The 23,415-nt window shown below is 43.9% G+C and overlaps 1 protein-coding gene across 5 annotated transcripts in view; it reads left to right on the top strand.

Annotated features, from left to right (window-relative positions):
* SIL1 (SIL1 nucleotide exchange factor) overlaps nucleotides 1-23,415 on the top strand; it is a 306,671-nt gene that overhangs the window by 53,741 nt on the left and 229,515 nt on the right. Inside the window, exon 2 of one of the 5 annotated variants that reach the window (XM_061189657.1) lies at nucleotides 16,268-16,637. The exons of the other annotated variants lie outside the window; for them this stretch is intronic. The gene's annotated coding sequence lies outside the window, so the exon portion shown is untranslated. The remainder of the gene's footprint in view (nucleotides 1-16,267; nucleotides 16,638-23,415) is intronic. 5 annotated transcript variants of the gene reach the window in all.

The following is a 23,415-nucleotide window of genomic DNA, read 5'->3' as shown; positions in this document are numbered from 1 at the left end:
CCACAGCTTCTTTATCCATTCATCTGTTGATGGACACTTAGGTTGCTTCCATGTCCTGGCTATTGTAAATAGAGCTGCAATGAACATTGTGGTACATGACTCTTTTTGAATTATGGTTTTCTCAGGGTATATGCCCAGTAGTGGGATTGCTGGGTCGTATGGTAGTTCTATTTTTCATTCATTTTCTATCCTTTCCTGAGTGAAGCTGTGCTGCGGAGGCCATCTGCCAGTTTCTTGGAGTAAGCCTCTTTTCAGGAGAGCTAATCTGAACATTCTTACGGTGCCAGCCCCTTGGTTGTGGATTCCTGGGGATTTTTCTCTGGGGCCTCAGCTGGTGCTTAGATCACGCTCTGTAACACAGGAATCTCTAATGCCTGGATTTGGTGTCAATTTGGAGACCTGTCCTTGTGGAGCGAATCTTTTCTCTTTCTGAGCAAGGATGAATGCTTTATCCTTCTCTGAGTCGGCTTTAAGCTGCAAGCCTTAGTCTTCCATAACATAGAGCTTCTTATTTTAATTATAAGGAAGGAATATCCTGCCCTTTTCTTTTCTGTCTTTACTTTCACCAAGGGTTTTACTGCTGAGTAGGGGAGGAGGATAGCCTGTTGTCATTCAGGTGGGGCTGTCGGTAACCCCTGATAACTAGCTTCAACAGTAATTGAGTTTGTCTTTGGGATAAAAACCTCAAAGAGTCAAGCTGCTCAGGACACATGTGAAGAACCTGTCAGAATTTTCCTGATTTGTGAAGAGTTTACACCTGTAAACTTGTGTAAACCTGTAAACATCCTCACTTGTGCAATTTTCTACCTTGCAGATAGAATCCAGGAGCAACTGAACTATGTTTAGCCCAGACTGATAGACAAGGGTGTGGTTATGTTGGCTGGCCATGTCTGCCCTCATTCTTCTAATAGTGTCCTAGGCACTATTTGAGGCATTGAGAAGTGACTTAGTCAATTATGGGCTGCTATAACAGAATACCATAGATTGGGTGGTTTAAGTAACAAACACTTATTTCCCACAGTTCTGGAGGCCGGAAGTGCAAGATTAGGGTGCCAGTATGACCAGGTTCTTGAGGAAACTGGGTTGTCCCTTTGGACATCTAATCAAGTGTTTCTCAACCTTTTTTCATTAGCACCTTTTGAGACATTTTTTTCCCTAATTTCCCCCCTGCCTCCAGTCAGTGGAATTTTAATACCACAGATGTACTGTGTATCTGTTTATGTACTGTGGCTCTTTGGAGGGCCACAAACTGTTGTAATATCTAAGATTTTTTCTTCCCCAAGAATCAATTTTCACCCCTTTGGGGGTGATTTTGCCCTTATTGAGAATGCATGGTCTTACCCTATATTGTCTCACTAATACAGTCATCAAGGCTTGTTTTCTATCTAGAAATTCCAGCTGTTACCATAAGCTTTTTCAACACCTCAAACACCAGACTAGTGAAAGCAGGAGAATATTCTCTCATTCAGTCCTCACATCAACCTTGTAAGATAGTTGGTATCATCCCCATTTTACAGATGAAGTAACTGAAGCTTAGTGAGGTTAAGTGATTTGGTCAAGGTCAAAAAGTTTGGTGTAGTCAGTCTTTAAATCCAGTTCTGATTCTAAAGCTATTTTTGTTGACTCTGCTGCCCATCCCCACTCCTCAAGAGTCTGCAATCATCAGCAGGATAATCAACCATTCAACTTATTTTCTCAAGGCCCTACTAGGTGCCAAGCCCAATGAAAAATGTTATGAAAAGAGAGTTCCTGCTGTTGAAGAGGTCACTGAGTGACCTCTTACATGTTGGAGATGCCTTAGGGATAGTGCCTTTGTTACCCTCTCCTGTTTGGGCCTCTTATGGGATGGCTGGCTCTAGCTAATGGCTGTCATGGAAAGATTGGAGCTAGCTGGCTTTTAGGAGGGTCAAAGCTGTGGATTTGTCTTTATTAGTTCCATTTTCCAACCAGCAGAGCTGTTTCTAATCACTGAGCATGATATGTACAGGGTATAAACAAATGGGTGTAGCAGGTCCAGTAAACTCCTTGGCCATTAGATGTTTGTAAGCATGAGGATTAGTAAGAATGATGTTTATTTTTTGCTTATTGATGTTCTTAATAATTCAGAGCAGAAGTTGTTTGTCCCTTTCTGAAGTTATTCTATACTGTCTGCCTCAAAGCCTAATGATGTTAAGAGATTCGGAAGGAAATGGAATATGGGTGGAGGTAGGAGGGATATTTTTACTTGGACTTCTCCAAAGAGGCAGGAATTGAATTTATTCTTTACATTTGCTTCTCTGGTGGCTCCTTGGCCTTGCTCACAGCTGAGCCCAGGTGTTCCTGGTCTAGAAATTGGAGCCTTTGGGTAGTGTCTGATGTTTAGCCCATGTCACATGTCATATCTACACAGAAATGGGAAGGGGTATGTTTATGGGGTCTGATTGCTGGCTGTCGTGACTGAAAGCATTTTTTTTTTTGTATTTTTGAATTTTATTTAATATTTTTTATACAGCAGGTTCTTATTGGTTATCCATTTTATACATATTAATGTATATTAATGTATATATGTCAGTCCCAATCTCCCAATTCATCCCACCACCACCACCACCCCCCACGCCAGTTTCCCCCCTTGGTGTCCATACGTTTGTTCTCTACATCTGTGTCTCTATTTCTCTACATCTGTGTCTCTACTTCTGCCCTGCAAACCAGTTCATCTGTACCATTTTTCTAGGTTCCACACATATGCATTAACATGAGTAATATTCCATTGTATATGTGTACCACATCTTCTTAATCCATTTGTCTGTCGGTGGGTATTTAGGTTGCTTCCATGACCTGGCTATTGTAAATAGTGCTGCAATGAACATTGGGATGCATGTGTCTTTTTTATTTATTTATTTATTTATTTTTATATTTTTTATTTTTGGCTGTGTTGGGTCTTCGTTTCTGTGCGAGGGCTTTCTCTAGTTGTGGCAAGCGGGGGCCACTCTTCATCGCGGTGTGCGGGCCTCTCACTATCGCGGCCTCTCTTGTTGCGGAGCACAGGCTCCAGACGCGCAGGCTCAGTAGTTGTGGCTCACGGGCCCAGTTGCTCCGCGGCATGTGGGATCCTCCCAGACCAGGGCTCGAACCCGCGTCCCCTGCATTAGCAGGCAGACTCTCAACCACTGCACCACCAGGGAAGCCCCTGCATGTGTCTTTTTGAATTATGGTTTTCTCTGGGTATATGCCCAGTAGTGGGATTGTTGGGTCATATGGTAATTTTATTTTTAGTTTTTTAAGGAACCTCCATACTGTTCTCCATAGTGGCTGTATCAATTTACATTCCCACCAGCAGTGCAGGAGGGTTCCCTTTTCTCCACACCCTCTCCAGCATTTGTTGTTTGTAGATTTTCTGATGATGCCCATTCTAACTGGTGTGAGGTGATACCTCATTGTAGTTTTGATTTGCATTCCTCTAATAATTAGTGATGTTGAGCAGCTTTTCATGTGCTTCTTGGCCATCTGTATGTCTTCTTTGGAGAAATGTCTATTTAGGTCTTCTGCCCATTTTTTGATTGGGTTGTTTTTTTTTTTAATATTGAGCTGCATGAGCTGTTTATATATTTTGGAGATTAATCCTTTGTCCATTGATTTGTTTGCAAATATTTTCTCCCATTCTGAGAGTTGTCTTTTCATCTTGTTTGTAGTTTTCTTTGCTTTGCAAAAGCTTTTAAGTTTCATTAGGTCTCATTTGTTTATTTTTGTTTTTATTTCCATTACTCTAGGAGGTGGATCAAAAAGATCTTGCTGTGATTTATGTCAGAGTGTTGTTCCTATGGTTTCCTCTAAGAGTTTTATAGTGTCTGGTCTTACATTTAGGTCTTTAATCCATTTTGAGTTTATTTTTGTGTATGGTGTTAGGGAGTGTTTTAATTTCATTCTTTTACATGTAACTGTCCAGTTTTCCCAGCAACACTTATTGAAGAGACTGTCTTTTCTCCATTGTATATCTTTGCCTCCTTTGTCATAGATTAGTTGACCCTATGTGTGTGGGTTTATCTCTGGGCTTTCTATCCTGTTCCATTGATCTGTATTTCTGTTATTGTGCCAGTACGATACTGCCTTGATTACTGTAGCTCTCTAGTATAGTCTGAAGTCAAGGAGTCTAATTCCTCCAGCTCCATTTTTTTCCCCTCAAGACGGCTTTGGCTAGTCGGGGTCTTTTGTGTCTCCATACAAATTTTTAAGATTTTTTGTTCTAGTTCTGTAAAAAATGCCATTGGTAATTTGATAGGGATTGCATTGAATCTGTAGATTGCTTTGGGTAATATAGTCATTTTCACAATATTGATTCTTCTAATCCAAGAACATGGTATATCTCTCCGTCTGTTGTATCATCTTTAATTTCTTTCATCAGTGTCTTACAGCTTTCTGCATACAGGTCTTTTGTCTCCCTAGGTAGGTTTATTCCTAGGTATTTTATTCTTTTTGTTGCAGTGGTAAATGGGAGTGTTTTCTTAATTTCTCTTTCAGATTTTTCATCATTAGTGTATAGGAATGCAAGAATTTCTGTGCATTAATTTTGTATCCTGCAACTTTACCAAATTCATTGATTAGCTCTAGTAGTTTTCTGGTGACATCTTTAGGATTCTCTATGTATAGTATCATGTCATCTGCAAACAGTGACAGTTTTACTTCTTCTTTTCCAATTTGTATTCCTTTTATTTCTTTTTCTTCTCTGATTGCCGTGGCTAGGACTTCCAAAACTATGTTGAATAATAGTGGCGAGAGTGGACATCCTTGTCTGGTTCCTGATCTTAGAGGAAATGCTTTCAGTTTTTCACCATTGAGAATGATGTTTGCTGTGGTTTTGTCATATATGGCCTTTATTATGTTGAGGTAGGTTCCCTCTATGCCCACTTTCTGGAGAGTTTTTATCATAAATGGGCGTTGAATTTTGTCAAAAGCTTTTTCTGCATCTATTGAGCTAATCATATGATTTTTATTCTTCAATTTGTTAATATGGTGTATCACATTGATTGATTTGCATATACTGAAGAATCCTTGCATCCCTGGGATAAATCCCACTTGATCGTGGTGTATGATCCTTTTAATGTGTTGTTGGATTCTGTTTGCTAGTATTTTGTTGAGGATTTTTGCATCTATATTCACCAGTGATATTGGTCTGTAATTTTTTTTTTGGTAGTATCTTTGTCTGGTTTTGGTACCAGGGTGATGGTGGCCTCATAGAATGAGTTTGGGAGTGTTCCTCCCTCTCATATATTTTGGAAGAGTTTGAGAAGGATAGGTGTTAGCTCTTCTCTAAATGTTTGATAGAATTCGCCTGTGAAGCCATCTGGTCCTGGACTTTTGTTTGTTGGAAGATTTTTAATCACAGTTTCAATTTCATTACTTGTGATTGGTCTGTTCATATTTTCTTTCTTTTTTTTTTTTAATAAATTTATTTATTTATTTATTTTTGGCTGTGTTGTGTCTTCGTTTCTGTGCGAGGGCTTTCTCCAGTTGCGGCGAGCGGGGGCCACTCTTCATCGCAGTGCGCGGGCCTCTCACTGTCGCGGCCTCCCCCGTTGCGGAGCACAGGCTCCAGACGCGCAGGCTCAGTAGTTGTGGCTCACGGGCCCAGCCGCTCTGCGGCATGTGGGATCTTCCCAGACCAGGGCTCGAACCCGTGTCCCCTGCATTGGCAGGCAGATTCTTAACCACTGCGCCACCAGGGAAGCCCTGTTCATATTTTCTATTTCTTCCTGGTTCAGTCTTGGAAGGCTATACCTCTCTAAGAATTTGTCCATTTCTTCCAGATTGTCCATTTTATTGGCATAGAGTTGTTTGTAGTAGTCTCTTAGGATGGTTTGTATTTCTGCGGTGTCTGTTGTAACTTCTCCTTTTTCATTTCTAATTTTATTGATTTGAGTCCTCTCCCTCTTTTTCTTGATGAGTCTGGCTAATGGTTTATCCATTTTGTTTATCTTCTCAAAGACCCAGCTTTTAATTTTATTGATCTTTGCTATTGTTTTCTTTGTTTCTAGTTCATTTATTTCTGCTCTGATCTTTATGATTTCTTTCCTTCTGCTAACTTTGGGTTTTGTTTGTTCTTCTTTCTCTAGTTCCTTTAGGTGTAAGTTTAGATTGTTTATTTGAGATTTTTCTTGTTTCTTGAGGTAGCCTTGTATTGCTATAAACTTCCCTCTTAGAACTGCTTTTGCTGCATCGAATAGTTTTTGGATCATCGTGTTTTTGTTGTAATTTGTCTCTAGGTATTTTTTGATTTCCTCTTTGATATCTTCAGTGATGTCTTGGTTATTTAGTAATGTATTGTTTAGCCTCCATGTGTTTGTGTTTTTTACGTTTTTTTTCCTGTAATTGATTTCTAGTCTCATAGTGTTGTGGTCAGAAAAGATGCTTGATATGATTTCAGTTTTCTTAAATTTACTGAGGCTTGATTTGTGACCTAAGATGTGATCTATCCTGGAGAATGTTCCATGTGCACTTGAGAAGAAAGTGTAATCTGCTGTGTTTTAAAATAAATTTATTCATTTATTTATTTTTGGCTGCGCTGGGTCTTCGTTGCTGCACGAGGGCTTTCTCTAGTTGTGGCGAGCAGGGGCTACTCTTCGTTGCGGTGCGCGGGCTTCTCGTTGCGGTGTCTTCTCTTGTTGTGGAGCATGGGCTCTAGGCGCACAGGCTTCAGTAGTTGTGGCATGCGGGCTCAGTAGTTGTGGCTCATGGGCTGCAGAGCACAGGCTCGAAGTTGTCGCAACGGGCTTAGTTGCTCCGCAGCATGTGGGATCTTCCCGGGCCGGGGCTCGAACCTATGTCCCCTGCATTGGCAGGTGTATTCTTAACCACTGCGCCACCAGGGAAGCTCTAATCTGCTGTTTTTGGATGGAATGTCCTATAAATATCAATTAAATCTATCTGGTTGGGGCTTCCCTGGTGGCGCAGTGGTTAAAAATCCGCCTGCCAGTGCCGGGGACACGGGTTCAAGCCCTGGTCCGGGAAGATCCCACATGCTGCGGAGCAACTAAGCCCATGTGCCAGAACTCCTGAGCCCACGTGCCACAACTACTGAAGCCCGCATGCCTAGAGCCCATGCTCCACAACAAGGAAGCCACCTCAGTGAGAAGCCCATGCACTGCAACAAAGAGTAGCTCTCGCTCGCCGCAACTAGAGAAAGCCTGTGCAGCAACGAAGACCCAATGCAGAAGGGAGGGAGGGAGGGAGGGAGGGAGGGAGGGAGGGAAGAAAGAAAGGAAGAAAGGAAGAAAGGAAGAAAGGAAGAAAGGAAGAAAGGAAGAAAGGAAGAAAGGAAGAAAAGAAGAAAGAGAGAAAGAAAGAAAGAAGGGAAAAATAGCTAATCAGGAATAAAAAAAAAAAAACTATCTGGTCTATTGTGTCATTTAAAGCTTGCGTTTCCTTATTAATTTTCTGTTTGGATGATCTGTCCATTGGTGTAAGTGAGGTGTTAAAGTCCCCCACTATTATTGTGTTACTGTCGATTTCCCCTTTTATAGCTGTTAGCAGTTGTCTTATGTATTGAGGTGCTCCTACGTTGGGTATATGCACCCAGTTATATTTGTAATTGTTATATTTTCTTGTATTGATCCCTTGGTCATTATGTAGTGTCCTTCCTTGTCTCTTGTAACATTTTTTATTTTAAAGTCTATTTTATCTGACATGAGTATTGCTCTCCTTTGATTTCCATTTGCATGAAATATCTTTTTCCATCCCCTCATTTTCAGTCTGTATGTGTCCCTAGGTCTGAAGTGGGTCTCTTGTAGACAGCATATATATGGGTCTTCCTTTTGTATCCATTTAGTGAGCCTGTGTCTTTTGGTTGGAGTATTTAATCCATTCACGTTTAAGGTAATTATTGATATGTATGTTCCTTTGACCATTTTCTTAATTGTTACGGGTTTGTTTTTGTAGGTCCTTTTCTACTCTTGTGTTTCCCACTTAGAGAAGTTCCTTTAGCATTTGTTGTAGAGCTGGTTTGGTGGTGCTGAATTCTCTTACCTTTTGCTTGTCTGTAAAGCTTTTGATTTCTCCATCGAATCTGAATGAGATCCTTGCCGGGTAGAGTAAACTTGGTTGTAGGTTCTTCCCTTTCATCACTTTAAATATATTATGCCACTCCCTCTGGCTTGTAGAGTTTCTGCTGAGAAATCAGCTGTTAACCTTATGGGAGTTCCCTTGTATGTTATTTGTCGTTTTTCCCTTGTCGCTTTCAGTAATTTTTCTTTGTCTTTAATTTTTGTCAATTTGATTACTATGTGTCTTGGCGTGTTCCTCCTTGGGTTTACCCTGCCTGGGACTCTCTGTGCTTCCTGGACTTGGATGGCTATTTCCTTTCCCATGTTAGGGAAGTTTTCGACTATAATCTCTTCAGATATTTTCTCGGGTCCTTTCTCTCTCTCTTCTCCTTCTGGGACCCCTATAATGCGAATGTTGTTGCGTTTAATGTTGTCCCAGAGGTCTCTTAGGCTGTCTTCATTTCTTTTCATTCTTTTTTTTTTTATCCTGTTCTGCGGCAGTGAATTCCACCATTCTGTCTTCCAGGTTACTTATCTGTTCTTCTGCCTCAGTTATTCTGCTATTGATTCTTTCTAGTGTTTTTTTCTTTTCAGTTATTGTATTGTTCATCTCTGTTTGTTTGTTCTTTACTTCTTCTAGGTGTTTGTTCTTTAATTCTTCTAGGTCTTTGTTAAACGTTTCTTGCATCTTCTCAGTCTTTGCCTCCATTCTTTTTCCGAGGTCCTGGATCATCTTCACTATCATTATTCTGAATTCTTTTTCTGGAAGGTTGCCTATCTCCACTTCATTTAGTTGTTTTTCTGGGGTTTTATCTTGTTCCTTCATCTGATACATGGCCCTCTGCCTTTTCATTTGTCTGTCTTTCTGTGAATGTGGTTTTTGTTCCACAGGCTGCATGATTGTAGTTCTTCTTGCTTCTGCTGTCTGCCCTCTGGTGGATGAGGCTATCTAAGAGGCTTGTGCAAGTTTCCTGATGGGAGGGACTGGTGGTGGGTAGAGCTGGCTGTTGCTCTGGTGAGCAGAGCTCAGTAAAACTTTAATCCGCTTGTCTGCTGATGGGTGGGGCTGGGTTCCCTCCCTGTTGGTTGTTTGGCCTGAGGCAACCCAACACTGGAGACGACCCGGCTCTTTGGTTGGGCCAATGGCCGACTCTGGGAGGACTCACACCAAGGAGTACTTCCCAGAACTTCTGCTGCCAGTGTCCTTGTCCTCACGGTGAGCCACAGCCACCCCCTGCCTCTGCCGGAGACCCTCTAACACTAGCAGGTAGGTCTGGTTCAGTCTCCTATGGGGTCACTGCTTCTTCCCTTGGGTCCTGCTGCACACACTACTTTGTGTGTGCCCTCTAAGAGTGGAGTCTCTGTTTCCCTCAGTCCTGTCGAAGTCCTGCAGTCAAATCCCGCTAGCCTTCAAAGTCTGATTCTCTAGGAATTCCTCCTTCCATTGCTGGACCCACAGGTTGGGAAGCCTGACATGGGGCTCAGAACCTTCACTCCAGTGGGTGGACTTCTGTAGTATAAGTGTTCTCCAGTCTGTGAGTCACCCACCCAGCAGTTATGGGATTTGATTTTATTGTGATTGCACCCCTCCTTCCATCTCATTGTGGCTTCTCCTTTGTCTTTGGATGTGGGGTATCTTTTTTGGTGAGTTCTGGTGTCTTCCTGTCGATGATTGTTCAGCAGTTAGTTGTGATTCTGGTGCTCTCGCCAGAGGGAGTGCTTGACTGAAAGTATTCTTGATTATGCCTTTTATTTACCACTTATTATCATCACAGGTAGAGAAACATACAGCAGTCAATGAATTGATCCATGTCTCGCCACTTCCCTTTCTGCAAGTTGTCTGCCCTTTCTGTCTTGTGAGTGAGAGGGGTTCTAGAAATGGGAAGAAGAATGAGAGATGCATCTCAAAGGTCTGGTGAGGAATGCTGATGCCAGTGGACTTTTAAATGGACATCTTTTTATATTTGTGAATAGTTTCATGCTTATGCCTCTCATTTCTTTGAGCCTCCCAAGGAGGTAGCATCTGTCTGACCAAACTGTAGAAAACTAGCAGGCTTTAGTTCAGTGGAAGAAACATAAAGTAGGACAGTCAATACAGAAAACATTGATTGGTCATGCTTTGAATCCAGTGAGTAGTAGACATTGGAAGCATAAAAGGCCAGCTCCTTAGGAAGGATTTTAAGGTTGATTTTGTGACCCTCTGCATCTCGTACTCATGAGGGTTGAATTTGATTATATTCATGAAGCAAAGTCTCCACCCTTGGGCCCAGCTGCTAAAGTCTAAATTCACAGTATTTCTGTGCTGGAAGAGATCATCCTAGGGGGTCTTTATATCAATTTCATTGCAAACATCAGAACTGAGTCTTGTTCAGATCCAAGGGATGGCTGTTTGTGGTTCCTTGGGTGAGTAAAGAGGAGGTACCCTTCTAGTTCTGTCACCACCGAGTGCTTCAGTTTTGCTTTCCATTGGTTCCTATTTTACTGATAAAAGGAGCCCCAGAGAAGTGAAATGGGCCATATACTTCTTTTAGGGCCACCAGTGTATTAGTGGCAGAGCCAAGACTCGAGCCAGAGAGCTCACAGAAGATGGCTATAGATGTTGCTAAAATTATTTAGAGCCTTGTAAAGATGCAAGATGTTATTGCAGTTAAAAATCTCTAGGGAGGGAGAAGGCCCTGCCTCCACTGACTGCCTTGTTTATCATCTTACAACTCTCAGCAGTGAGGTTTTTGGCTGTCATGCTGATTTTTAAAAAAAATTTATTTATTTAATTTATTTATTTTTGGCTGCGTTGGGTCTTTGTTGCTGCGTATGGGCTCCCTACAGCTTTGGCGAGCAGGGGTCACCCCCTGCTGCGGTACGCATGCCCCTCGTTGCGGTGGCTTCTCTTGTTGCGGAACACAGGACCCAGGCGCGTGGGCTTCAGTACTTGTGGCGCACGGGCTTCACTGGTCCGTGGCATGTGGGATCCTCCTGGTCCAGGGCTTGAACCCATGTCCCCTGCATTGGCAGGGGCATTCCCAACCACTGCGCCACCAAGGAAGCCCTGATTTTTCTCCTATTTATGTTGAAGTGTGTTTCCTTTTGCTCTTATCCCAAAGGAAATAGATTTGAAGTTTCCACTTGTTTTAGAAACAGTGAAGTAGTTCCCAGGCCAGACTGCTGTGTGTTCTGTAAAGAATGGATCCAGTGAACCAGTGGACCTTATTTTGTGATCCAAGCAAACCTTTAAAACATTTCTAAAAGAAAAAGAAAGTGAAGGAGTAAATGGTATGTCAGGTGGTTTAAAACCACTCAGGGGTCCAATGTTTATAGCAGCACTGTTTACAATAGCCAAGACATGGAAGCATCCGAAGTGTCCCAACACAGATAAATGGATAAAGTAGATGTGTTATATATATATACAATGGAATATTACTCAGCCATAAAAAAGAATGAAATAATGTCATTTGCAGCAACATGGATGGACCTAGAGATGATCATACTAAGTGAAGTAAGTCAGACAGAGAAAGACAAATATCATATGATATCACCTATATGTGGAATCTAAAAAAAATGATGCAAATGAACCTATTAACAAAACAGAGACAGACTCACAGACATAGAAAACAAATGTATGGTTACCAGAGGGGAAAGGGGTGGGAAGGGATAAATTAGGAGTTTGGGATTAACAGGTACACATACTATATATAAAACAGATGAACAACAAGGACCTACTGTATAGCACAGGGAACTATATTCAGTATCTCGTAATAACCTATAATGGAGAGACTTCCCTGGCGGTCCAGTGGTTAAGACTCCGTGCTTCCACTGCAGGGGGCATGGGTTCGATCCCTGGTTGGGGAACTAAGATCCTGCATGCCGTGTGGTGAGGCCAAAACAAACAAACAACCTATAATGGAAAAAAATCTGAAAAAGAATAAATATATACATACTGAAACTAACACAACATTATAGATCAACTATACTTCAATTGAAAAAAAAAACCCACTCATGGGTCAGCTCACTTGGTTTCTTACTCTGCTATTTACTTATTAGATTTCAGATTGTGAACAAGTTACTTATTTTCTCCAAGCCTTGATTTCATAATCTGTAGAATGGGAATAGTAATAGCTACTTTTGTAACTGAATTGAGAATTGCAGAAAGTGCATCCTCTGGCACAGTGTAAGTGCTCTATATATTATTATCAATAATGACAGCAACAGCAGTTTCCAGTTCCTGACCTGGTTAGAGGGTAAGTTATGCTGACTGGGCAAGTGTGATCTTAACCATCGCATCATTGTGTTTGTTGGTTGGCTTATTATTCCTGTCAATCACACTGATCATGCTCATGCTAAATAACTAAAAGTTGTGAACAGCAAGGAAGTTTGCAGCTTCTCTGCCATCTCTATCCTTACTCGGCTTAGTTCTCACCTTTTTGAGGCTCTCTCTAACTGGCTGCCCCAGTCAGGGGGCTCTGTTTCCTGTGCAGTGTCTGACATGGTGATTTTAATGGAGCAGGGCTGGCTGGTCCAGAGTCTGCCTGCAGCCCTCTGAGGCAATGTGTTCTCCTTGTCTCTTGCCTTCTGTTTTTCAGCCAGACATGAAGCCATTAGCTCATTAAGGGGACTTTGACTTCTGTCACAGCTTTCTTCTGATTTGTATGCCCATTTCTGGCCTTGTGCAAGGTCAGAGAGGCATAGTCAAATACACTGACTCGGATTTTGTGCTCAAGTTGGCTGTTTTTTCCTGTGAGATTTGCAACTGGTTCAGTGTAGCAGTGGAGGTGGGAGGGGGGAAGAAGCCCCTGAAGTTACTGCCCCCCATTATATTGATTTCAAGCTGGGGTTTTTAAAATCCTGAGCATCGTAACTATAGCCTGTGCTTTACTTCTCTGAATGAAGCAAATAGGGTAAAACCTCATTATTTGGGGGCAAGACCAGTCTGAATAGGTAAAAAACCCCAGAAATTAAAGAGTGTTTTCAAAGAAATGCCATTGTCTTAAAATTTGGGACAAGCCTCTGCAGTATCTTTCTCGTCTAGTCTTACTGCTTCCTCTGTTTCCTGGAACTGTACCTGAGTTTTTATAGGAGCCTCCCCCTGTCTTTTACTTAGGCTTCCCCCAGGACATTGTGTACCACTGCCCGTTAGGGTCTTCCTAAATACAGTGCTGATTGGAGAACACTCATGTTTAGAAGCTTTCAGCGGCACTTACTGGCTGCTAAATAAATTCCATATGTATCAGTTGTCCTGGTGTTCATGCTTATCACGGTGTATCCCTGTCCTACCACTTTAATTATATCCTGTACCGTTACACACAAGTACCCTTTGCTCCTGGTAAACCGATCCACGTGGTCCTGTAATCATTCCGCATGTTTGCGTCTCTGCCAGTTCTTTTGTCCAGAGTACTCTCTGCTTAGTTTTCTACTTTATGCTGCAGATCCACCTTCTTCAGTCAGCCTTGCCTTATACCTACTCATCTGTATCCCCATAGCAACACTTTGATTATAGAATTCAGCATACTTTATCCTGGTTCATTGCTTTGTCTCTTATTGTATGAGCATCTCATGGACATGGGCGTGCTTTATTTTGTCTCCAGCATAATGCTGGGTGTAACATGGACACCATAAATGCTTGTTGAATGAATGAATACATGAATGCCTGAGAAATGATTAACAGTTCTGTTCAAATCTCAGCTCTTGCCTGAAATATTCCTTGATCCCTAATCACAGTGAGTCTGGCACACTCAACTCCCAGAGCCCTTTGTGTGAAACAGTCTGATTCTTTAGAGTAAGTCTTATCTTCCCAACTTGATTAGAAATTCTCGGAGGGCAGAAACTGCATCCCTTATTCTTCTTCTTTGTGTACCCAGCCCCCAGCACAATTCCTGGCACATAGAGGGTGTTTAATACATGCTTTTGAATCCAGGAATCCAGCCATTTGGTCAATTCCTCTGCCTACCAGTTCATCAGCCTTCTCTGTCACTCACTGGCCAGGGGTCTCCAACTCAAAGATGTTCCAGGGCCGGGTCAGAAACAGTGTGAGGCAGCAGGGAATGTTGGGCTGTGTCAAACCGGAGTGCTTATGAGCTCCATGGGGGACAGCTGCTACTCAGCCCATTATTGCCATGGGTGAGTGTGGCTTTAGTGGCCTCCTCATCTCATATTACAAGAGAAGCTAGAAATCCAGATTTTAATGTGAAATCCCCAAGGACTACCAAAGCACATCTGTGGTATAGATTTGACCTATACACTATCCATTTGTGACCTTTGGGTAGAGGCTGAAATTTCACACATTTAAGTTCCTTGTGGAAGAAGAAAGGGAGGGGAAGGCATAATCTGAAAGCTTTTGAGGGAGTTTTGGTGAAAGCCTAGCTTTGGTTGAGAGCATCCTGTGACTTTCTGTGGGTAGTGACTTAGTTTCTTGAGCTGAGTCCTGCAGAGACCATGCACGGTCTGGGCTTCATCCTCCCTTGTATTCTGTCCCCAGAAAGATGGTGTCCTGGGGACATATGTGATTTTTGCTCTTTTTGCCCAGCCTCGGCTGAGGCAGGTTTGATGGTTGTTCTTGCTTCTGTCAACTTCTAAGGGCCTGGTGGTCAGGCTGATACAGTGCGAAGTCCCAGAGACCATTCCTGTTAATGGCTTCTCTGAGAAGGGGCTCTGGATGAGCAAGCATAACCGAAAGGGAAATATATTGTACAAAATCATTGCCTAAATGTGGTCAGCCAAGGGGCAAAGCAGTATAATAGCCAGAAGGAAATCTGTACCTCTATGGAGCCTCTTGCAGGGCATTATCTTTCCTTTGGCTGTCCTGTTCTTTTCATAGTCTCTAAGGGCCCATGGCAGTGCTTACTGCTTGGTATTACTTGAGGGTCTGAAAGTGTTGCCACCAGTGGTATCCTCATTTGCGGTAGAAACTAGCTGATTGGAATATCTGGAAGAATACATGAGAAACTGAAAAGAGTGGTTGTCTCTGGTGAGACCCCCTGTGTGGCTGGAGAACAGGAAAGGAGGGAGACTGACTTTTCATTGTATACCTTTGTGTGCTTTCTTTAAGTTGAACCATGTACATATATTGTTATTTTTTTAATGTACCTGAGCAAGCCTAAGTTTGATCTCCTCTTCAAATTCTCTGTTCTCTCTTTAGTCCTGAAGCATGGGTTTCTTTGTAAACACCTAGACCCAGTCACTGTAGATTGCCTCTCAGAGGTGGCAGCCTTGCTTCTCTGGTCCCCAGAAGTGTTTTAGGGTTTCTCACTTAGGGATCTTAGAATGACAATCAGGCCTAAAGTACGGTTCAACATTTTACTGTTTTTAAAGGGCTTTTGGATACATTGTTTTATCTGATCCTTACAACATCCCCATTTTATAGAGGTGAAAAATTGAGGTTTGGGGAGTCTGAATGACTTACTTGGGGCCATATAGCTAGTCACGGTAGAGCTGTGACTGTTCCGGGTAGCCTTAGTTTACATTCATGCCCCTTGCTCTAAGTTCTTATGGCAGTGAGGTAGTCTTCTCTTTTTGGAATTCTCTTACAGGTTTTCAGAGCTGTTGCAGTAGGGGCAGGGGGTGGAGCTGTGGTGTTTTCTCTTTCCTCTTTCGGCTCTAGCTTTTCCCTCTTTAGGAATCTCAGTTACGTAGGCCTGTCTTCTCTGGAAAAAAGGGGTCAGTAGTAGGTTTCTCCATTTTCTAGATAGGGTAAATTAAGGCTCCGTTGGGGTGATACCTTTTAGGGAAGCTTGAATTGACAGTCTGGTTTTCTATTCTTTGCTGAGTATTATTGCTGCTATTAGGCAGAGGGCTTTGTTTCCAGGTTACAAATCTTTTGAGCAAAGAAGTAAGTATGGAATAGAATTGGAAGGACTCATGTAGTCCTTGGATATAATTTAATGCTCCACATCCCAGAGAGAGTAAACATTGTAAAGTGCGCAAGATGGGTTTGGATTAATATCCTGACAACATATGGTTTGGCATGTAGGGCACTCCCTGGGAGTGCCCTGGGAGACCCTCCTCACCATACACAGCCTGCCTTTGCCGGGTGGTCCCTTCCCACAGGTCTTCCCAGCAGCTGTTGTGCACCTGGGTGAATTGTTAGCTTCCCTAAGCATTGAAAAAAACAATTTTAACTGATGAAAGCCCTCATACAGGAGGCAAAATAAACAGACAACCCTGAGAGACAGTGTGTTTTAGTACTTCTTAGTTTCCCCTGAGTTTGTCCAGGGTATTCACTTCCATTAGAAACAGTGGCTGATCCTCACCACTGGTCTCCTCAGAATACAACATTGGAAATCATCTTACCCTGGGACTTCCCTGGTGGCGCAGTGGTTAAGAATCCTCCTGCCAATGCAGGGGACACAGGTTCCATCCCTGGTCCGGGAAGGTCCCGCATGCCTCGGAGCAACTAAGCCTGTGCGCCACAACTACTGAGCCTGCACTCTAGAGCCCGCGAGCCACAGCTACTGAGCCCGCGTGCCACAGCTACTGAAGCCCGCGCGCCTAGAGCCCGTGCTCCACAACAAGAGAAGCCACCGCAATGAGAAGCCCCCGCGCGCACCGCAACAAAGAGTAGTGCTACCCCGCTCGCCGCAACCAGAGAAAGCCCGCGCACAGCAATGAAGACCCAATGCAGCCATAAATAAATAAGTAAGTAAGTAAGTAAGTAAGAAAAGAAAATCATCTTACCCTTTCCAGTCTGCTGCCCCTGGTGTCATGGGTGTGGAAGGTCTCTGGAAGCTCCAGAAAGGCAGTGAGCACCATGGAGGGAAGGCTCAACTGCTTCTAAGAACTAAGCAGAAATCTTTGACTTTTTACCTTTTCTGTTCTTACTTAAATCAGAATAAGGTTGCCTTCAAAGAGAATTCTGTGCATTACTGACACAGCTCAGAGTGGGAGAGGCTCCTGGTACCTCCTTTGCAATCTCTGAAGAGAACTTATTGGGGGCATGCAGAGATCATGCTCAGGTTATCTTTATTCACCTAGCCCTAACCTGTGCTATGCTGAAGAGAGTTGTTATAGAGATATGTACCAGCTGATGGCTTAGTCAAGGCCTCACTGGTTGGCAGCTTTGTAGGTCTGGAAACTCAGCTTGTTCACCCAGGTTTAAGTTCCAGTGGGCTCTCTTAAGCATATGAAATTCATGAGACCATCAAGCTACAGTTTCAGTTAACTAACTCTGAGAAACATGACTACCAAGTTGATTTGTGTGCACAGGTAGGAGCATTGTCTCCACTATAGGAAAGGTGAGCTGGGAGCCAACTCAGCTCTGGAGGAAGTCAGGGTGAAGCGTGGTGGAAAGCTCTTGGCTGTAGATAAGATATACCTGGATTCAAACCGTATACTAGCTGTGAAACTTGAGATGAGTTATTTAACCTCTCTGCTCCTATTTCTTCATTTGTAAAACCCCCCCTGGGGTTTTCAGATATGTACATAGTAAGCACTCAGTAAATATTTTGTCCTATTTATTCCCCTGTCTCCTTCTCTCTCCTCTTCTTTCTTTGCAGCATTGTCCTTCTAGGGCTATATCTGTATTCTGACCAAAATACACTTGTCAGTCTGTTCGGGCACCAGGAATGTATTGGAGAGAGATTCATTTTTATCCTCTAGATTCCCTTTTATGTATCTTTTGCAGACCACAGTCATTCTTTTACCACAGGTTACAGTAGGAACAACTAGATTCTAGCTCTCCTCAATCTGTTCCAACCTAAGGAGGCTTTCTGGCTACCATTGAATCTACAGTTTTTTTTTTTTTTTAAATAAATTTATGTATTTATTTATTTTTATCTGCGTTGGGTCTTCATTGCTGCTCATGGGCTTTCTCTAGTTGTGGCGAGTGGGGGCTACTCTTCGTTGCGGTGTGCGGGCTTCTCATTGCGGTGGCTTCTCTTGTTGCGGAACACGGGCTCTAGGTGCGCAGGCTTCAGTAGTTGCAGCATGCGGGCTCAGTAGTTGTGATGCGTGGGCTTAGTCGTTCCGCAGCATGTGGGAGCTTCCCGGACCAGGGCTCAAACCCGTGTCCCCTGCATTGGCAGGCGGATTCTTAACCACTGCGCCCCCAGGGAAGCCCCGAATCTAGTTTTTTGCTGAGCACCCACTATGTGTCAGGTACTGCTTGGCCATGAGAATAGAGTGGTGAGAGACAGAAACGCCTTTCCAAACTCCCTTCTCAGATGGGTTACTTCTGCGGATGACTGGTCTTGTGCATTTTTTGTTGCTTCATACTAATTTCCTTCTGAGGGGACAATCTTCTCCCTAGACCTAGGAGACAGTGCCCCTTTGTGCTGCCTGGGCCATGCCTGCTGGCTTGCTTGCTCCCAAGTGATGAGAGTAGCAAGCTGAGGCTGAAGGAGAAAGCCCTGTGGGCTACTACTGCCTCGGCCACACATGTCCCAAAGGCCTGCGCTTGGCACTCTTGAATGTTCCTTTTCTCCTTGCACACAGATTATAGTGTTCATGGGTAATTTAAATTCAAATAACCTTCCACCCCCTCTCCGCCTTTTGAAAAAAAAAAGAGCCCTGTGTATTACAGGGTAGAGAACAAAGAGGGGCAGCCCTGGTCTCCTGGTGGGGTTTGTTTTATCATGTGTTTTTTATGCAGCCTCGCTATGGGTTGCCTTTTCTTTAATAAGGCTAATGTGTAATTCAGGCATATTGATATTCTGTAGTCATAGAATATCACATCTTTCTCTACTTTGTCATATATAGCGTGACATATATAGTCACATGTATATACTGTGTCAGGGGCTTTGGCTGACCGGAAGTGGGACTTGCTGCTCCATTTTGGACTCCAGGCTGCATCCTGGCCCCTAGTGGGCTCTGCATGAAGAAGGCCCAGCAGCCAGGTTGGCGGATTTCTTAGCTTCAAAATGGGGCCTGAAGATAGCCCCCTGTACCCTCTTCCTCTTTCTGTTGCCAATTTACCAGCAGTTGCCAAGAAGTGTATATAGGGAAGCAGGCAGAATGGCTCTGTGGGAACCATTTATTTGAGAGCTCCCAGTGGAGAAATGCATTTTCCTTTCCTCCTTCTCTTGCTGTGGTGTGTAACATTGTGATTTGGTACTGCTTGTCCTTCGGCAGTACTGAGGCCTGTACATGACTCCTCTGACCCTGTAGGGGTTTTCAACAATAAATCGCTTGCTGCTTGGTGTTTCCCCCAAATTCCATCACCTTCCCAGGAATGGGGGAGTGTGTCAACAATTAGGGACCTAGCAGAGCCTCTGTTTCTGGCACTGTGACCGCTGGAAATATGGTGGTTGAGCCCACATGAGCCATGTTTCCCACTGCTGCTGGGACTGGGCATTTGCTGCAGTTGGATTTAGCTTTAAGAGTCACACTAGAGGCTCGGTTGGAAAGGAGAGAGCACTGAGTAATTATTGCTTATGTACCAGTTAAACCTATCGGCCAACAGATGTTAAGTGCAGGAAAAAAGTGCAATAATGTTATAATGGCATAATAGTTATCATAATAATCAGCTGGCATAGCATTTGATAAGAGGCAGATCCTGTAATGAGTGCAAGGGAAGGGTTAACCTTGAACTATAGCACAGGGAATGGGTGCTTAATCTTGTAAGAGATGCTGTGTGGATGTGAATGATTCAGGTATTGAGTTGCTACCCTCTCTGCATAGCTAGAGAGGCTATGGAAACTTCAGCTAGGGTTGTCTGCCTTAAAGGTACTGTCTTTCTCATGGTGTGATGGAGCATACACCATCCTTTGGCTTAAATTTTACCATCCTAGCATCCAGCAGCAGTGGGTTCTAGGAAAGGCAGAGAGACTTCATCCCTGTGGGCCCATTTGGGATTTTCAGAAAATCCAGCCTCATCTTCTTAGCTACAGGTGATGAGCTCTACTCCCTACAGTGAAATGTATTCCATACCTGGGGGGGGAGGGTGTACCTCATTTATGTGTACATACTAATTGTGGTGGGCTGTGCTTGCAGAAGACAGCCTCTCCTTACCCAGAGAGCTTGCTGGAGCTGCATTCCCACTCTGGATAGGAAGGTGGTGGTAAAGGGGTGAGAAGCAGAGCTGGGCTCATAGATGACCCACAAAGACAGCACTGGGGTAGGAGAAAAGAGTGTTTGGATTCAGGCAGACCTGGGTTTGCTCCTGACCTTGCCACTCGTTAGCTGTTGGACAAGTTTAACCTCGCTGAGCCTCACCTGCCTGACTTTGTATGTGCTCATCTATGTCTCATTTGTTTTTCACTAACAGCCCTGTCTCTGAAGTACCTATCACTATGCCTGCCACTAAGTAGAGCTCAGTAAATGCTTCTGCTTCCTTCACCCCACCCCCACCTGCCTATCCTAAAGAGTAGAAGGGCAAGGACAAGACCCTCCTGCTTCTAAAAGGAATTTTGGCCTCAATTAGAGCTTTATTTGAGTTTCTTCAGGCCCTGGTGTTGCTTCTCTGAGCCACAATCTGTAGACCTACTTTGAAGCTGCCTCTCAGGGAGACTTTTGATATTTCATGTTTGGGCACATCTCTGCTTTATCCAGGGAGTAAAAGATAGGGTTTAAAATCCCTTCAGGGAATAGTATCCCTGCTTCTGCCTCAGTCGCCTGCAGCCTTGCTCCTTTCCGTTTTTTCCTTTGGGTGGGTCACGTGGGGGCACTGCCTGCCTTGGGAAGTACTTGTTTCTTGCAGAGGCTGCTAGTTGTTTGGCTCAGTCTCTTTACTGGGTAAAGGTTATTGTATTTCTATATGCCTGAGCTTTTGCTGCGGACTTTTATTTTGGAAGCCTGGAGTACTCAGACAAGGTGATATCTTTTTAGACTATTTTTGGCTGTAGGCCAGCTTATCACTATGGCTACCATGGCAGGATATAGAAAGTAACTTCTGGAAGAAATTTGGGAAAGAGGAAGGGGGAAGGGGAAGAATAGTTTGTCTTAAGGTCACAAGAGGAGAACAGCTTCTCTAAGCGGAACCATTTTGATTTGGACAGAGCTTCATTTTCCTTCTCTCTGAATTTTTCCTTCAGTCAATAAACATATATATAGTGTCTGTTACATTCCAGACACTATAGTAAGCCCGGAGATACACTTGTGACCAAGTCATATACAGTTCCTGCTTAGAGTATTGAGGAATATAGACATCAAGTCAAATTATAACCATATACATAAATGTAAAATTATGATTGTAATAAATGTGTGGAAAGAAAGGAATGTGGTACCATGAGAATATTTGACAGGGGATTTGACTTGATCCTGGGGTTAGGAGGGTATCAGGGAAAGCTTCCTTGAGGAAATGATGTTTGAGTTAAATTGTGAAGAACAAACAGATGTTTACTAAGCAAAGTGACATGAGGTTGAAGAGCATTTCAGGTTGAGGGCCCAACGTTTACAAAGCCTCCTGGGGGGGCGGGGGTGGGGAGCAAAGAAACATGACTTCTATGGGGAACTGAAATAAAACGTGGCCAGAGCACAGAGAGTGAGAGGAGATGGATACAGGGTCAGGTTGGAGGGGTTGGCAAGGGCAGGCCTGTTCAGCCGTGGCAAGGCATTTTGTATTTACTAGAAGAGTCCTTTGGAGGGTTGTTAGTCGTGGTTGTGGTGGTGAGATGATTGAATTTGCACTATGAACAGATCACTCTGTTAGATGGAACATTGGATGGATTTTGAGAGAGTGAGAATGACGACCAGAAAAGGAACATTACTGTAATAGGTTACTTGTTTTCCTTCAGTCAGCTAAATGGTAATCTTGAGATCGACCCCATGCAGTGTTGCCTTGTTCCTCCTGAGTCAAGTCCTCTCCCAGTGCCCACCGTCAGTGTGTTGTTGGGGCCACCTGGCCACTCAGCAGACGTGGTGGCTCAGAGTACTGGCATTTGGCATTTTTCCATCTTCCCAGAAAAAGGCCTGGAGGTTTCATGCCTGTCGCTTGTTAACATGTGACAGCAACAAAGCACTTCGTAACCTGCTGTCTTGCCATCCCTGTGTTGGCTGTCACTACTGAGCAAGGGCTACCCCTTTCACCTTGTACCGCTTAAGCCACTGACACGGGCACCTCCCTGAGATGTGATGTGCCAAGTTAGCAAAGCCAGCACCTGCAGTTTGTGTACCACTCAGTTCTGGTTGATGTAGGTGTGCACATGTTCTCTCTTGGCAGCAGCCAGTGTCTGGAGGGCCGGAAATGTGCTGTAGTCATTCTTCCCACTGTGTAGCCAGGAAGACTGAGATGCAGGAGGAACCTGTGGTATAAAGAAGCCTGGGTCAGAGTCACACGCTGTCAGACCAAGAGTTAGGTGCATGGTAGGTGGTTCCAGACCCTAGATCAGAGCCCTTCCTCAGCAGTACTGTAGCCTTGGCCACTGTTCCTTTCACTTACTCAGCTGGAAGGCCATGCTGCGTATAGTGGTTAGGAGCATGACCCTTGCAATTGAGCAGACCTTAGTTAGAATCTCTACTTCACTACTTATAAGCTGTGTGATCTTGGACAAGTTACTTGACCTCTCTGACCCATAGTTTTCTTAGCTCTAACTGGGAAATAATAATAAGTTTCCACCTCACAGGGTAGTTGTTGTGAAGCATTGGTGAGGCTATATGAAAGGTGCTTAGCTTCCTTCACAACGTAAATGATGAATAAAAAGTGGTAACAATTGTTGTTATGGTTTATTTGGCTAATTTTGTTTGTTTTCCATGCTGGGCATGGCATAAAGATGTCCTGGCTTTGAGGTGCTCAGTTTTGTGGTCACTTTTTTTTTTTTTTTTTTTTGGCTGCATTGGGTCTTTGTTGTGGCGCACGGGCTTTCTCTGGTTGCGGCGAGCGGGGGCTACCCTTCATTGTGGTGCACGGGCTTCTCATTGCGGTGACTTCTCTTGTTGTGGAGCACAGGCTCTAGGCGCGCGGGCTTCAGTAGTTGTGGCACACGAGCTCAGTAGTTGTGGCTTGCGGGCTCTAGAGCGCAGGCTCAGTAGTTGTGGCGCACAGGCTTAGTTGCTCTGCGGCATGTGGGATCTTCCTGGACCAGGGCTTGAACCCGTGTCCCCTGCATTGGCAGGCGGATTCTTAACCACTATGCCACCAGGGAAGTCCCTGTGGTCACTTTTTCTGCTCTTCTGTGTGGTCATGCTTCAGTAAAACAAGGAGTCCCCTAGGGAGGATCCCGATCAGATGTCCACTTGGTGACGCTTTGTCTTCCTGTGGGCTTCTTCCTCCTCCTGCGGCCCCTAGCCTCCAGCACGCCTTGATTCCTGTTTGCTCCTGGCTTGGGGGTGGGGGTGCTCAGCTCTTGGTTAGGTAGCCCTGCTTCTTGCTAGGACTGCACCGTTTCGAGCAGCCTTGTCTTTTTGTTGCCTTCTGAGTTTCCATTTCTGGTAGTGAACATCTTTGTCCCCTTTTATTTGTTTCTTGAAACACTCTATTGTTGCTGCTACTTTTCCTTTGTAAAATACCGTGTAAGGTGGTTGACATAAAAGAGACCATGAA

The sequence above is a fragment of the Eubalaena glacialis genome, chromosome 4, assembly GCF_028564815.1.
Source record: "Eubalaena glacialis isolate mEubGla1 chromosome 4, mEubGla1.1.hap2.+ XY, whole genome shotgun sequence".
Classification (NCBI taxonomy): domain Eukaryota; kingdom Metazoa; phylum Chordata; class Mammalia; order Artiodactyla; family Balaenidae; genus Eubalaena; species Eubalaena glacialis.
Note: the sequence above shows the minus strand (reverse complement) of the source record. Positions and strands in the feature narration are given on the sequence as shown.